Below are 14327 nucleotides of genomic sequence, written 5' to 3'. Positions count from 1 at the left end.
AGCACCCAAATAGACAAAATTATGAATGAAAATGGACTTATTACAACCAACCCCTCAGAAATACAAGCAATTATCAGGGAATACTATGAAAAATTATATGCCAACAAATTGGACAACTTAGAAGAAATGGACAAATTCCTAAACACACACTCACTACCAAAATTCACACGGGAAGAAATAGAAAACCTGAACAGACCCATAACGAGTGAAGAAATCGAATCAGTGATCAAAAATCTCCCAACAAATAAGAGCCCTGGACCTGATGGTTTCCCTGGGGAATTCTACCAGACATTTAAAACAGAATTAATCCCAATTCTTCTCAAGCTATTCCAAAAAATAGAAGTCGAAGGAAAACTCCCGGACTCATTTTATGAAGCCAGCATCACTCTGATTCCCAAGCCAGACAGAGATCCAACAAAAAAAGAGAACTATAGGCCAATATCCTTGATGAATACGGATGCAAAAATTCTCAACAAGATCCTTGCAAATCGAATCCAGCAGCATATCAAAAGAATCATCCACCAAGATCAAGTGGGATTCATTCCTGGGTTACAGGGCTGGTTCAACATTCGCAAATCAATCAATGTGATCCATCATATCAATAAAAGAAAAGATAAAAACCATATGATCCTGTCAATAGATGCAGAAAAAGCATTTGACAAAATACAGCATCCCTTCTTAATAAAGACTCTCGAGAAAGTTGGGATAGAAGGAACCTACTTAAACATCATCAAAGCCATCTATGAGAAGCCTTCAGCTAACATCATCCTCAACGGGGAAAAACTGAGAGCTTTCCCCCTGAGATCAGGAACACGACAGGGATGTCCACTCTCACCACTGTTGTTTAACATAGTGCTGGAAGTCCTAGCATCAGCCATCAGACAACAAAAGGAAATCAAAGGCATCAGAATTGGCAAAGAGGAAGTCAAACTTTCACTCTTCGCAGATGACATGATACTCTACATAGAAAACCCGACAGACTCCACCAGAAGCCTACTAGAACTGATCCAAGAATTCAGCCAAGTTGCAGGGTACAAAATCAACGTACAGAAATCGGTTGCATTTTTATACACCAATAATGAAGCAACAGAAAGAGAAATCAAGAAACTGATCCCATTCACAATTGCACAAAAAACCATAAAATACCTCGGAATAAACCTAACCAAGGATACAAGAGATCTGTATGATGAAAACTATAGAAAACTTATGAAGGAAATTGAAGAAGACACAAAGAAATGGAAAAACATTCCATGCTCATGGATAGGAAGAATAAATATAGTTAAGATGTCATTACTACCTAAAGCACTCTACACATTCAATGCAATTCCAATCAAAATTGCACCAGCATACTTCTCAAAACTAGAACAAACTATCCAAAAATTTGTATGGAACCACAAAAGACCCCGAATAGCCAAAGTAATACTGAAAAATAAAACCAAAACGGGAGGTATCACCATCCCAGACTTCAGCCTCTACTACAAAGCTGTCATCCTCAAGACAGTATGGTATTGGCACAAAAACAGACACATAGACCAATGGAACAGAATTGAGAACTCAGAAGTGGACCCAAAAGTATACAGCCAACTGATCTTTGACAAAGCAGGAAAGAATATCCAATGGAAAAAAGACAGCCTTTTTAACAGATGGTGTTGGGAGAACTGGACAGCAACATGCAGAAGAATGAAACTAGATCATTTTCTCACACCATGCACAAAAATCAACTCAAAATGGATAAAGGACCTGAACGTGAGACAGGAAACTATCAACACCCTAGAGGAGAAAGCAGGAAACAACCTCCTTGACCTCCACCGCAGCAACTTCTTACTTGACACATCCCCAAAAGCAAGGGAATCAAGAGCAAAAATAAACTGTTGGGACCTCATCAAGATTAAAAGCTTCTGCACAGCCAAGGAAACAACCCAGAAAATTAATAGGCAACCAACGGAATGGGAAAAGATAGTTGCAAATGACATATCAGATAAAGGGTTAATATCCAGAATCTATAAGGAACTCACCAAACTACACGCCCGAAAAACAAACAACCCAGTGAAGAAATGGGCAGAAGACATGAACAGACACTTCTCCAAAGAGGACATCCAGATGGCCAACAGACACATGAAACGATGCTCAGCATCCCTCCTCATCAGGGAAATACAAATCAAAACCACACTGAGATACCACCTCACGCCAGTCAGAGTGGCTAAAATGAGCAAATCAGAGAACTCTAGATGCTGGCGAGGATGTGGAGAAACGGGCACCCTCCTACACTGTTGGTGGGAATGTAAACTGGTACAGCCCCTCTGGAAAACAGTGTGGAGGTTCCTCAGGAAACTAACAATAGAACTCCCCTATGACCCAGCAATAGCACTGCTAGGAATTTACCCAAGGGATACAGAAATGCTGAGGCATAGGAGCACATGTACCCCAATGTTCATAGCAGCACTCTCCACAATAGCTAAAACATGGAAAGAGCCTAAGTGTCCATCAACAGATGAATGGATCAAGAAGATGTGGTTTATCTATACCATGGAATACTACATGGCAATGAGAAAGAATGAAATCTGGCCATGTGTAGCAACATGGATGGACCTGGAGGGTGTTATGCTGAGCGAAATAAGTCAGGCAGAGAAGGACAAATATCATATGTTTGCACGTATAGGAGGATCAGGAGGAACTTGACGGAGGAACAAGGGGGAGAAGAAGGGCGGAAATGGTGGGGGAAAGGGAGAGAGGCAAACCATGAGAGACTCTTGAATGCTGACAAAAGCTGAGGACTGATGGATGTGGGGGGGAGGGGGGGATGGGCATGGAGGAGGGCACTTTGGGGATGGGCACTGAGTGTTATGTAGAAACTAATTTGACAATAAACTATTTGTAAAAAAAAAAAAAAAGTATCATACTATTGTTTTCTGGCTTCCCCTGTTTCTAATGAGAAGACAATGATGATATTTGTCATAGTTTCATGCTCTGTCATAATTTCCCCACTCTGGCTGTTTTCATTTTTTCTTTTTTTTAATGTTTATTTATTTTTGAGAAAGAGAGAGAGTGAGAGAGAGAGGGAGCAGGAGAGGGGCAGAGAGATAGAGGGATACACAGAATCTGAAGCAGGCTCCAGGCTTTGAACTGTCAGCACAGAGTCTGACAAGGGGCTCAAACTTACGAACCACAAGATCATCACCTGAGCCAAAGTTGGATTCTTAACTGACTGAGCCACCCAGGCACCTCTCCACTCTGGCTGTTTTCAAATATCATTTTCTTTATTATTAGTTTAAGAATTTTAACTATGATATGTTTAGGTACATTTAAAAAAAATGGTCACTGAGAATCCAGCATGTTTATTTGATAGCTTAATAAATTTGAAAAAAATATTATGAGCTAAGTTATATGCCCTCCAAATGCATATTTTAAAAAATTAACATTCATTTTTGAGAGACAGAGAAAGACAGAGCCTGAGTCAGGGAGGGGCAGAGAAAGAGGGAGACACAGAATCCAAAGCAGGCTCCAGGCTCTGAGCTCGAACCAAGAAGCGCAAGATCATGACCTGAGTGGAAGTCAGATACTTAAGTGACTAAGCCACCCAGGTGCACCCCCCACCCCATGCATATTTTAAATCCTAATTTCCAGTACCTTAGATGTAACCCTATTTGGAAACAACCACTAGAGTAAGCCCTAATCCAATATGACTGGTGTCTCTATATAAGAGGAAGAACTTAGGACATAAACACAGAGGAAAGGAGACACGGGGGCACAGGGAAAGATGGTCATATAAGAGTCAAAAAGAGAAGCCTCAGAAGAAATCAACTCTGCTAACACTGCTTTGATTTTGGACTTTTAGCCTCCAGAATTGTGACAAAATAAATGTATATTGTTTAAGCAGCCCAGTCTGCAGTACTTTATTAAAGCAGCCCTAGCTGACTAATACAATAACTTTCAAATATCTGTCCAAACAATTTTAGGATTATTTTCTTTCTTTTCTTCTTGGACACAAATTATATATCAGTATGGTATAATTCCTGTTGATATTATATTTACTAACACTTTCTTCCCTGGACAGGGTCTGGTCTTTTTCTTCTTTCCTTCCTTCTCCTTTTTAAAAAGCTTTATTGATACATAATCTACAAACCACACAATTGCTTGGATGTTAAGTGTATATTTCAATGTTTTTTATAGTATATTCACAGAGTTGTAAAATCATCACAATAATATAATTTTAAGATTTCACTCATAGGTGGAATTTAAGAAACACAACAGATGAACATAGAGGAAGGGAAGGGAAAATAAGATAAAAAACACAAAGGGAGGCAAACCATAAGAGATTCTTAAATACAGAGAAAAAACGGGTTGCTGGAGGAGAGGTGGGGGGGATAGGCTAAATGGGCAATGGGCATTATGGAGGATATTTCTTGGGATGAGCAAAAAGTGTTATACATAAGTGATGAATCACTGGGTTCTACTCCTGAAACCAATGCTACACTGTTCGTTAATTAAGTTCAATTAAAAAATAAATTAAAAAATACAAAGACAATGTATTGTTTTTTATCAACCTTCAAAGAAACCATGTGCCCATTGGCCTCTATTCCCCATTACATTTCTACCTCACAATCCTAGGCATCCACTCATCTTATTTTTTCTCCTGTATATATGTCTATTCTGCACATTTTACATACATGGATTCATAAAGTATATGGTCTTTTGTGGATGACTTCTTTGAATTAGCTTTATGTTTTCAAACTTCATCTGTATTGCAGCATTCATTAGTACTTCATTCTTTATTATTTTCATAATCCACTGTAGCTTTACTTTCTATCCATTTGTCAGTCATGGACACCTTCTATTATAAATAATGCTGCTATGAATTTTCATGAACAAGTTTTTGTGTGGACATGTTTTCATTTTTCTTGGGAGGATAACTGAGTGTTGATATGCTGGCTCACTTTAAATTCAATGTTTAACATTTTGAGGAACTGCTAACAGTTTTTCTAAACTGGATGCACCATTTAACTCCTAGCAACAAAGTATAGGGTTTCTAATTTTTTTCTTCTTAACACTCTTTATTATCTTTCTTAATATGGCTATCCTAGAAATTGTAAAGTTGTATCTCATTGTGGGTTTGACTTTTATTTCCCCCATGGCTGAGGCTATTAAGCACCTTTTTTCCATTACTAGAGACTTGTATATCCTCTTTGAAGACACATATATATAGAGTAGTTGCAAATGTTTTCATTGTGTTCTTTTTTTTGTAACTAGGTTTTAAGAGTCTATTTATGTTATGGTTACAGGTCCTTCATCAGGATATGATTTGAAAATATCTTTCCCCTATTCTGTGGGTTGTTTTGATTTTCTTGATAATATCTTTGCAGCACAAAACATTTTAATTTTGATGAAGTCCATTTTATCTCATTTTTTCTTTTGTCGCTTGTATTTTTGTGTTGTATTTAGAAATGCTTTGCTTAATCTCAAATCATAAAAACGTACAAAAACAAATTTCGGCTCTCACATTCAGGCCTTTGCTCCGTTTTTGCCTTCTTATTCTTTTATTATTATTTGGTGTGGAAAAGGTTCCAACTTCATTGGTTTCCATGTGTATATCCAGGTATTCCAACATCATTTTTATGAATAGAATAAAAAAAGTTATTCTTTGCCACTGAATTCCTTGGCATGGGGTTTGGTCTTAACCTACCAAATGCATTCTTTATTCCTTTCATTAATGGCTTTCATTACCTGGAATTTTTATTTACATCCTCATTTACATCTGTGCTGATTTTCCCACTATATGTTTCTGCATGGTGCTCTCCTTTTCCAAATAGTCCTTTGATATATTCATAATAAGTATCATAAAGACTCTGCTCATTTTAATATCTGGGCTATCTCTGTAGCTGATCTTATTGTTTGTTTCCTTTGTTTTCCTTTGTCTCATTATTTTTTACTGATGCTGAATAAAGTGGGTAAGGGAACAGCTGAGATCAAAGTAGGTAATATTTCTCTCCAGAAATGTCTTGCTCCTTCTTGTCAGGCTTCTAGTATTGGGTGGACAATTCATTTCCATTGTATTTTTCTTACTTTGTGCTTTTGTTCATCTTCAGATAGATTTATTTTTAAATTGGCTTTAAACATTCCTTTCAGAAGGGTTTGGAATTGGAAGACTAGCAAGATTCTGGAAATCAGTGTCCTTCTCTCCCTCCTCTCTCTCTCTCTCATTTGCATCTTTAACCCATTGCTAGTGTTTTGATTTAGAAATGAGTTTTCTTCACTATATAATCTTATTCCAGTTTTTTTTTTTTTTTTAACCACAGAACACCTTACCATCGATTGCTGTTCTGTCCCCAACAATTAGAAACTGATGACTGATGCTTGGTAAGAGACACAACTGCATAGATGGGATTTCTGAGAATCCTACTGCTAGACACACAGCCTTTACCAGTCCACTCTTCTGCACTTAGGCAACTTCCCACAAGTTTCCAAATGTTTCTTTCAGTTCTTCAGCCCAGAACTCTCAGAATATACTTGGTGAAGTATAAGCATGTAGGTGCAGCATTGTTGTGTGATTTATTGCATTAAGTAAAAAAAAAAAACAATCCAAACAAAACAAAGAAAAAAAAAACAAAGAAAGAACAAGTGTAATAATGTAACTTCTCCAGATTCGTTTTATGGTTAAGAGTTAAAGTCTCTTGCAACATTATACATCCTGATTAAAATGGAAATCTATAACATTTTGTATGTTTGAAAGTAATGGAAAATTTGCTAATTATACCTCCCAATAAACATGCATCTCTTTTCATTTTTGGGTGTCTGTATATTTAATAAGAATAACTTGTACATGTTCATCATAGGTATTAAAATACCCACCAATTCAGAAGTAAGGATAACTGGGATCCAAGGATGCTGAGAATCTACTTCACTCTTAATATGGAATTTGCAACAAAGGTAATTTAGAAAATTTAGTTTTTGTCAAAGCCTTCTGATGGCTAAAACAAGAAAAGCAAGGCTTGGGCAGAGGAGACATTTGGAAATATATTCTAAATCATGACGCAGTGCCCCTAAATGACAAATCATAAAATAATTTGATTGCAATTGAGTACATCTCTGAATGTTAGGGATAAGTTGAATAGCGGAGCATATACAATCTACATTTTTAAACTTCTATTATAGAAACTCACGTTAGCTTAAGCATAAATTCGGCTTCCTTCAAAGTTATAGATATAAAGGAATAATACTAAGGAATCCTGTTCTACTATCCACCAAATAGTTCAGAATATGGGGTGATATAATTGTGAATATTGTCCTAGTCCATGTCCTATAGCACCTAAAATGGAGATGGACTCAACGTGATTATTTATATTTTTATTAAGCTCATTTGATTATTAAAAGACTTTTTTTTTTGAGAGAGAGAGAGTGTGTGAGAAAGACAATGGCGGAGACAGGATGAAGGAGAGGGGACGGAGAAAGAATCTTAAGTAGGTTCCATGCTCAGCAAAGAGCCCTATGTGAGGCTCCATCCCACACCCCTGGGATCATGACCTGAATCCACATGAAGAGTTGGACACTCAGTTGACTGAGATCCTGAAGACTTTCACTGTAGTAGCCACTAGCATATTATTTTCTTGCTCACAGCCATTTTGTGTTAAAAAAAGAAAGGAGAAAAGCAATATGAGGAAAATAAAATGTTTCCAAAAACAATTTAACTAAAAATTTTAGAAAATATAACCTATATATTTTCTACACCATTATCAAAAGGTTCAGAGCCATATGGTAAGCATTTACTCAGCTTTTTGATAATTTTATTATTACCTATTTTCAGAAATGTTTAGATGATTTTTTTCTTATTTCTAGTTTTTCATGTCTTATTTTCCATTTTAAAAGACTTCATAAATGTGATATATGACCAGTTCTTTTCAGTCACTAGTTCACAATATTTTAGGCATGTATTTTATGTATTTTATTATCATTCATTAATGTAAGGATATATTCAGTTAATTTTACGTTAATGAAAAATTTGGCTTTTTAATTTTTTAATAAATTCATCTGATAATTAAAATGGGAAGAGGTAGGTAATATTTCTTTAAAAATAAATATCTTCAAAATTCAAATGTTTTTTAAAAATCTTTCCATTTATGTGATGAAAATAATAAACAATGAAGAAAAATGAATTGTGATTAGTATGCCTTCTTTCAACCAAATAGGCAAATCATTACTTAAATTATAAACTATGTTGTCACATCTATCCACAAGAAACTCTGGCAGTTGGCATGCAGTATATACTGAATATAAATGAAAATGAAGAAACAAAATAAATGAATACATAAACAAAGACTTAAGCTGGGATAAACTTTCCTGGGAAGCACTAATTCTATTTTAATTATAGACAGTATGTAAAATAAACAGAGAGTATCATTATTAAGCACTAATAATTAACAAACTAAACAAAATATAGTGGGTAAGAATAGATCTTTGGAAGTGTTTTGTGTCACAAAACTATCTCTGTTTTTCACTGATACTGAGTTGAGAGAAACATCTATCTTGAAAAAGCATAGTATACCCTCTTTTTCATGATTACCATTCGAGTTATCCAAAAGGCCCAGTTCTTGAAAATCTTATAAATAGTTTGAATACCAAGAGCAGTTTAGGAGAAAATTACAGGATAAACTCCTCATCCTAACATATGCATCCAGGTTTCCAAACACTTCAATGAGATAAAAGAAAAAATAAAGAAAAATGTCTTTTACATTATGTATCATTATGAAAAATTTCCATGAAAGTTATTTTTTGCTGTAAATACATTGAGTAGGTTTAACCAATGTTTCTAGACCATAATTTAGTCTAACTATAAGGTAAATAAGTAAAATACATCAATTTGAAGTAGACAGTCTCATTTTTCACCTATTTCCTATACTCAGCACAAATAAAGGTTTACTGCAAGTATAAAAATAGGTAAATACGTTCTTGATGCAAGGTACATCATAAGTTCATAAATTTTAAATTAGTGCACAGCTTTCAAAAAACTTTTAGTAAAACAGGCACCTAAGTATTAAAGTATTTTTTATTATTTTTAAATGGTTATTTATTTTTGAGAAAGAGAGAGAGAGAGAGAGAGAGAGAGAGAGAGAGAGAGAGAGAATGAGTGGGGGAGGGCTAGAGAGAGAGACATAGAATCCAAAGCAGGTTCCAGGTTCTGAGCTGTCAGCACAGATCCTGATGCAGGACTAGAATCCATGAACCATGGGATCATGACCTGAGCCGAAGGTGAACATTTATCAGACTGAGCTACCTAGGTGCCCCAGCACCTAAGTTTTAAAGTACTGTTACCATCAAGGAATTAATGGTAAACAACCTAATTCAGAGAATCTTCATCCCTAGATTTGTTCAGAAAGGAACTGAACATAATAGTTATGTAACTCTTTACTCATTTACTGGTAAAACTGGATTCTTCTTAAATTATCTGGGATTGCATACTCAGCTTAGACTCAACATTTGCTCTTTCTGCTTCAGCCAAATGGAAAACATTTGAAAATTCAAAATAATCTGAAAGGAGGAATACATCAATCATTAAATGCTTCTAATCAGCTCAAATTAACAAACAAAAACAAAACAAATGGGAATCTAGATGAAGCAGAGCAAATAGTCTGGGAACAATCTAAGAAAAGTACCGGCGCTGCAGAATGTGCTACCATCACATATAAGCAACTGGCGAGTGAATGACAAGTAAACCAAGCTACTACCTTTCAGAAACTCCTATCCTCCAGCTTTACTTAGTTACTCCAACAATGACAGGGCCAGCTTCATGAACTGGTGAGTTACACAGCCCACAAAGCTCTGGGCTCAGGAAGGTACCACACTGGGTTTAATGCTCTACTTTCTCAACCTTTAAGTTCTTAATAGTTTTACCTTTGAACTGTGTTTTGTCAGCGAAGTCTGCTGGGACAATGAAACAAAAGCATGAGAAGAAGAGATATGTGTAGAAAGTGTTTCAGCCACATAAAAGATACCTTCTAGTTCTTTTTCCTTTCTGTTCTTCCTTACTCCTTAGTATGCTGAAGGTAGAGAGTGTCAGTAGAATTTACACCACTGAAAGATGAAACATAAACAGCAGATTAAGTTTTGTACCAGAAGTAAGAAAAAATTATATGTGTAATATTAGTATTAGTATGTGTACATACTAATTGGGCAATTTGGTTACTCCACACTATAAGCACAATACTTTTACATTTGCATCTAAAATTGGAGTTGCACAATATAAAGATGAACAGTAAAATTGATGGTAATTATTTAAAATTTTATTTTTTCTTTACTTTGAGTGACTTTAAATAGCAAGTAAAAAGCTCCATGACAATTTGAAAGAGAGGCAGAGGGAAGCCTGGGTGGCTCCGTCAGTTAAGCCTCTGACTCTTGATTTTGGTTCAGGTCATGATCTCACGGTTCATGGTTTGTGAGCTCAAACCCTGCCTTGGGCTCTGCTCTGACTGCGCAGGAGCCTGCTTGGGATTCTCTCTGCCTGTCGCCTACACGTTTGCATTCATACTAGCGCATGTGCACTCCCTCTCTCTCCATCTCTCTGAAAGTCATAGAAAGAAACTTAAAACAAAGTTTCAAAGTTAAAAAAAAAAAAAGAGGGAGAGAGACTATGGAAAAAAGGGGAAAAAAGCTTTATTTTTTAAAAAATATTAACAGTATTTTTCTTGGATTTTAAAATATAGGACCCATATTTTTATTTTGTCCCAAGTCCTATAAATTGTATAGCCAGCTCTGAAACTTATTTATGGCTCGTGTTGAGAGTTTGGCTAAGCCATTCCATGGTGTTACGGTCTCAGTATTCATTTTGTTTGGCCAAAAAGCCTGCAGGGACCTTACACTGACATAAGCCCCTCACTCAAAATCATGCCCTACAGAGAAGACTGAAAAGTCATAAATACTGTTATGACTTCCCCAACAGACCCTGTGATCAACAGTCTCTCCTGCCTTCCGTGGCCTTCCCTTTGTGTACCCTGATGGAGTGCATACTCCTGTAGGGTACCAAAACTCTGCTCTTTTTAGTTTGAATTGACCAATCCAGTCTTAGCTCAGGACTGTCAAAGAACTCCACCCAGAGACCTCAATAGAAGCATGTGCCCCAGATCCTGACTCTCTGCTGCACCCTGCCTTGACCTCCTCGAATGGTCCCTCAAGGGGTCTGTTCATTTCCTGCTAGACTGTGAGTAATAAACTTGTCCAGTTCACTTTCTCTTGTGGTCTGTTGTTCAAGTGCCTTTCACTATCGGGTACCCAGTGCTTCCTGTAATGAATGTTAATTTAACAAAGTCTTAACAACTCTGTTTACTTATTCATTCTATTTCTAGGGTAAAGCATGTCACCACTGTTTTAGTATTTCCATACTAATGCTGGTCTGTCTTTAAGGCCAATTTCAAGGTTTTATGGATGTTTCTGAACAAGTTTCATTTTACTTCTTTTGACTTTTTTTCATGGCCCTTGTTCTACTGCCTGACACTTACATAAATGTTTCTTTCATCACCCTGACCGTGTGCTTGCTCTTATTTCCTAATAAGCTCACAAATTCATTTTCCACTCCCATGGCTTCAAGTAAATCTTCTTCCTCCATGTATCCTTATCAAATATCCTTACTTTGAATTTATATTGCCTTATTTAACACTCATAGTTTTTTATTTACTTTTTACTCTAACAGAAACATTATTACCAATTTTTGTCTGTCTCTCTACTTACCTTATGTAAAAAATGTCTTCTGCATACTTCCATGGGCAATAAAATATTAAAGGCTTAATTAAATACCCTTCCCTTAATAATACAGTGACTTAATGCAATCCTTGTCAAAGTATCAGTGGGTATTTTGTGTCAAGGGGATTCCAAAATTCATATGGAAACAAAATGGTCTAAAAACAGCTAAAATTAACATAATTAAGGCAGTGTGATATTTTTGTAAGGCTAAACAGAACAGACTAAATAAGGAAAACAAAAATTTCACTTCATTTATGGTAAGAAATAATAGCACTGTAGTACCAGTGTCTTTTCCAAATGGAAAACATGAATTTTGACCATGAGTTTTACTCCATGTACCATAATTCCCAATTGATATTAGATCCAAATGAAATAATCAATAAGGTTTATAAAAGAAAACACTAGATGGTGATCATCATGCTCTTAATTTTCTTATACAAGTGAAACAAGGAAATAACCAGAAAGGGAAAGATAACATTCTGTTAAAATTTAAAACTTTCATTAAAAGACATGAAAAGAGTGAAAATGAGCTTCAATATGATAAATATATCTTCAACAGAATATACAACAGAAGACTTATATACTAAAATATAAACAGCTAATACTGATGAAAGAGAGAGATAGAGAAATAATTTCTTTTTAATGCATAGTGGATAATGACCTGTCCTAACTAATCAAAGAGTTAAATTTGACTTAAAATTTGACTTAAAATGAGAGCAGACAAGATAATCACTGGAAATAAATAGATTTATAGGAGGAAAGAACAGTAGATAGGTAAATACAAAAAAAGTCAATAGATAAGTATTATATTAAAAATCAGCTATTAATAAAATTGGTAATTATTAATAAATAAAATTATTAATAGTTTAAAGCTATTACTTTCAACTATTACTATCAACTATCAAGCTATTACTATCAACAAAATAGTAATTAAAAATAAATAAAATGATTAATAATCTTTAGGTCATTACTTATTCATGTGCATTGCTGCTCTAAGAATCAAAAGTTTGAATGTAATTTCTACATGTCAAACAAGTCATTTATTGTCTGATTTTCTAGTTCTACCTTGTACCTGTGTTACCAAATTAGTGGTATTTGATTTCTGACTATAGCATATTGAATATTATTGGGAAAAACACATGCATTATTTTCCCTTAACTAAATTTTAAAACTGTCAATATATAAACTGTTGTGAAATATTCTTGCCAGTGCTTCTCATGTTTATTGAAACTTAAAAAAAAATTAAGAGAAAATCCATTCAATGGACAAAATAAATTAAATATTATATGCAATTCAATATCTGTGTACATTCCTTGATATTATCCATTTTGCAACATTTCCTAATTTCTGCTTCTTTAATGATTTTAATGTCTGATGATTTTTTTAAGTTTATTTATTTATTTTGAGACAGGGGACCAGGAAGAGGCAACAAAAGAAGGAGAGAGAGAATCCCAAGCAGGTTCCACCCTATCAGCATGGAGCCTTGATGCGGGGCTCGAATTTACAAACCACGAGATCATGACCTGAGCTGAAACCAAGATTCTGATTAACCGACTGAGCCACCCAGGCATCTCTAATGTGTAATGATTTGATTCTTCCTGCCCCACTCCATTGATAGTTATTGATGGTAACAACACATAAAACTGTTGACTAAAGATCTTACTGCGCCCCCGTGCTTATTGGGGGGGGGGGAGGCCCAGGGAGGGGCAGAGAGAGAGGGAGAGAATCTGAAGCAGGCTCCGCACTATCAGCAAGGAGCCTTGATGCAGGGCCCAAATTAGCAAACCTCGAGGTCATGACCTGAGGCCAAAACCAAGGGTCTGACACTTAACCTACTGAACCTCCCAGGCACCTCTAATGACTGATGATTTGATTCTTCCTGTCCCACTCCATTGATACTTGTTGATAGTAACAACACACAAAACTGTTGACTGAAAATTTTACGGCACCCCTGTGCTTATACTCCTAAGAGTTACTGCTTTCATATTATCCTAAGGTCACTCAAACAACCATGTTTTATTTAGGAAGTATTGTGTACAGAGCCCTGCACTATGTACTATTAAAATCCACCTTTAACTGAAACTAACCTAGAAGATGACTCATGTTAGTTCATAAATAATACAAATACTATTCATCAACTGAGTCTTTAATTACTTAGTGTTAAGAGCTTTCCCAGATGATGTCATAGATGTCATCCATTTTATTTTTTTAATTTTTTATTTATTTCTGAGAGGGAGAGAGAGACAGCATGAGCAGGGGAGCGTCAGAAGAGAGGGAGATACAGAATCCGAAATTGGCTCCAGGCTCTGAGCTGTCTGTCAGCACAGAGCCTGACATGGGGCTCGAACCCACTAACTGTGAGATCATGACCTGAGCTGAAGTCAGACTCTTAACTGACTGAGCCACCCAAGCGCCCCAGATGTCATCCATTTTAAATTATCTCTATTTATTTACGTCAGGGAAGAATAAGCTTTCTAAATATGACTCAATAGTACATAGCAATGTACTTCTTATCTGTTTTCAAATAAAGACATGTGACTTTAGACTCAGCAAAATTCTTTTTTTTTAAACTTTTCTTTAACCACTTTTCAAAAGTTCTTTTG

General features: G+C 35.7%; 1 long non-coding RNA gene across 2 annotated transcripts in view; it reads right to left on the bottom strand.

Moving 5' to 3' along the window:
• Nucleotides 1-9985: 9985 nt before the first annotated feature.
• LOC120219778 overlaps nt 9986-14327 on the bottom strand; it is a 95473-nt gene continuing 91131 nt past the window's right edge. For both annotated transcript variants that reach the window (XR_005525388.1, XR_005525387.1), the window contains one exon: nt 9986-10062. This is a non-coding gene — a long non-coding RNA (uncharacterized LOC120219778). The remainder of the gene's footprint in view (nt 10063-14327) is intronic.

Source organism: Hyaena hyaena, unplaced genomic scaffold (assembly GCF_003009895.1).
Source record: "Hyaena hyaena isolate Hyena2069 unplaced genomic scaffold, ASM300989v1 scaffold_649, whole genome shotgun sequence".
NCBI lineage: Eukaryota > Metazoa > Chordata > Mammalia > Carnivora > Hyaenidae > Hyaena > Hyaena hyaena.
The sequence above is the reverse complement of the archived record's forward strand: the minus strand, read 5'-3'. Positions and strand labels throughout refer to the sequence as shown.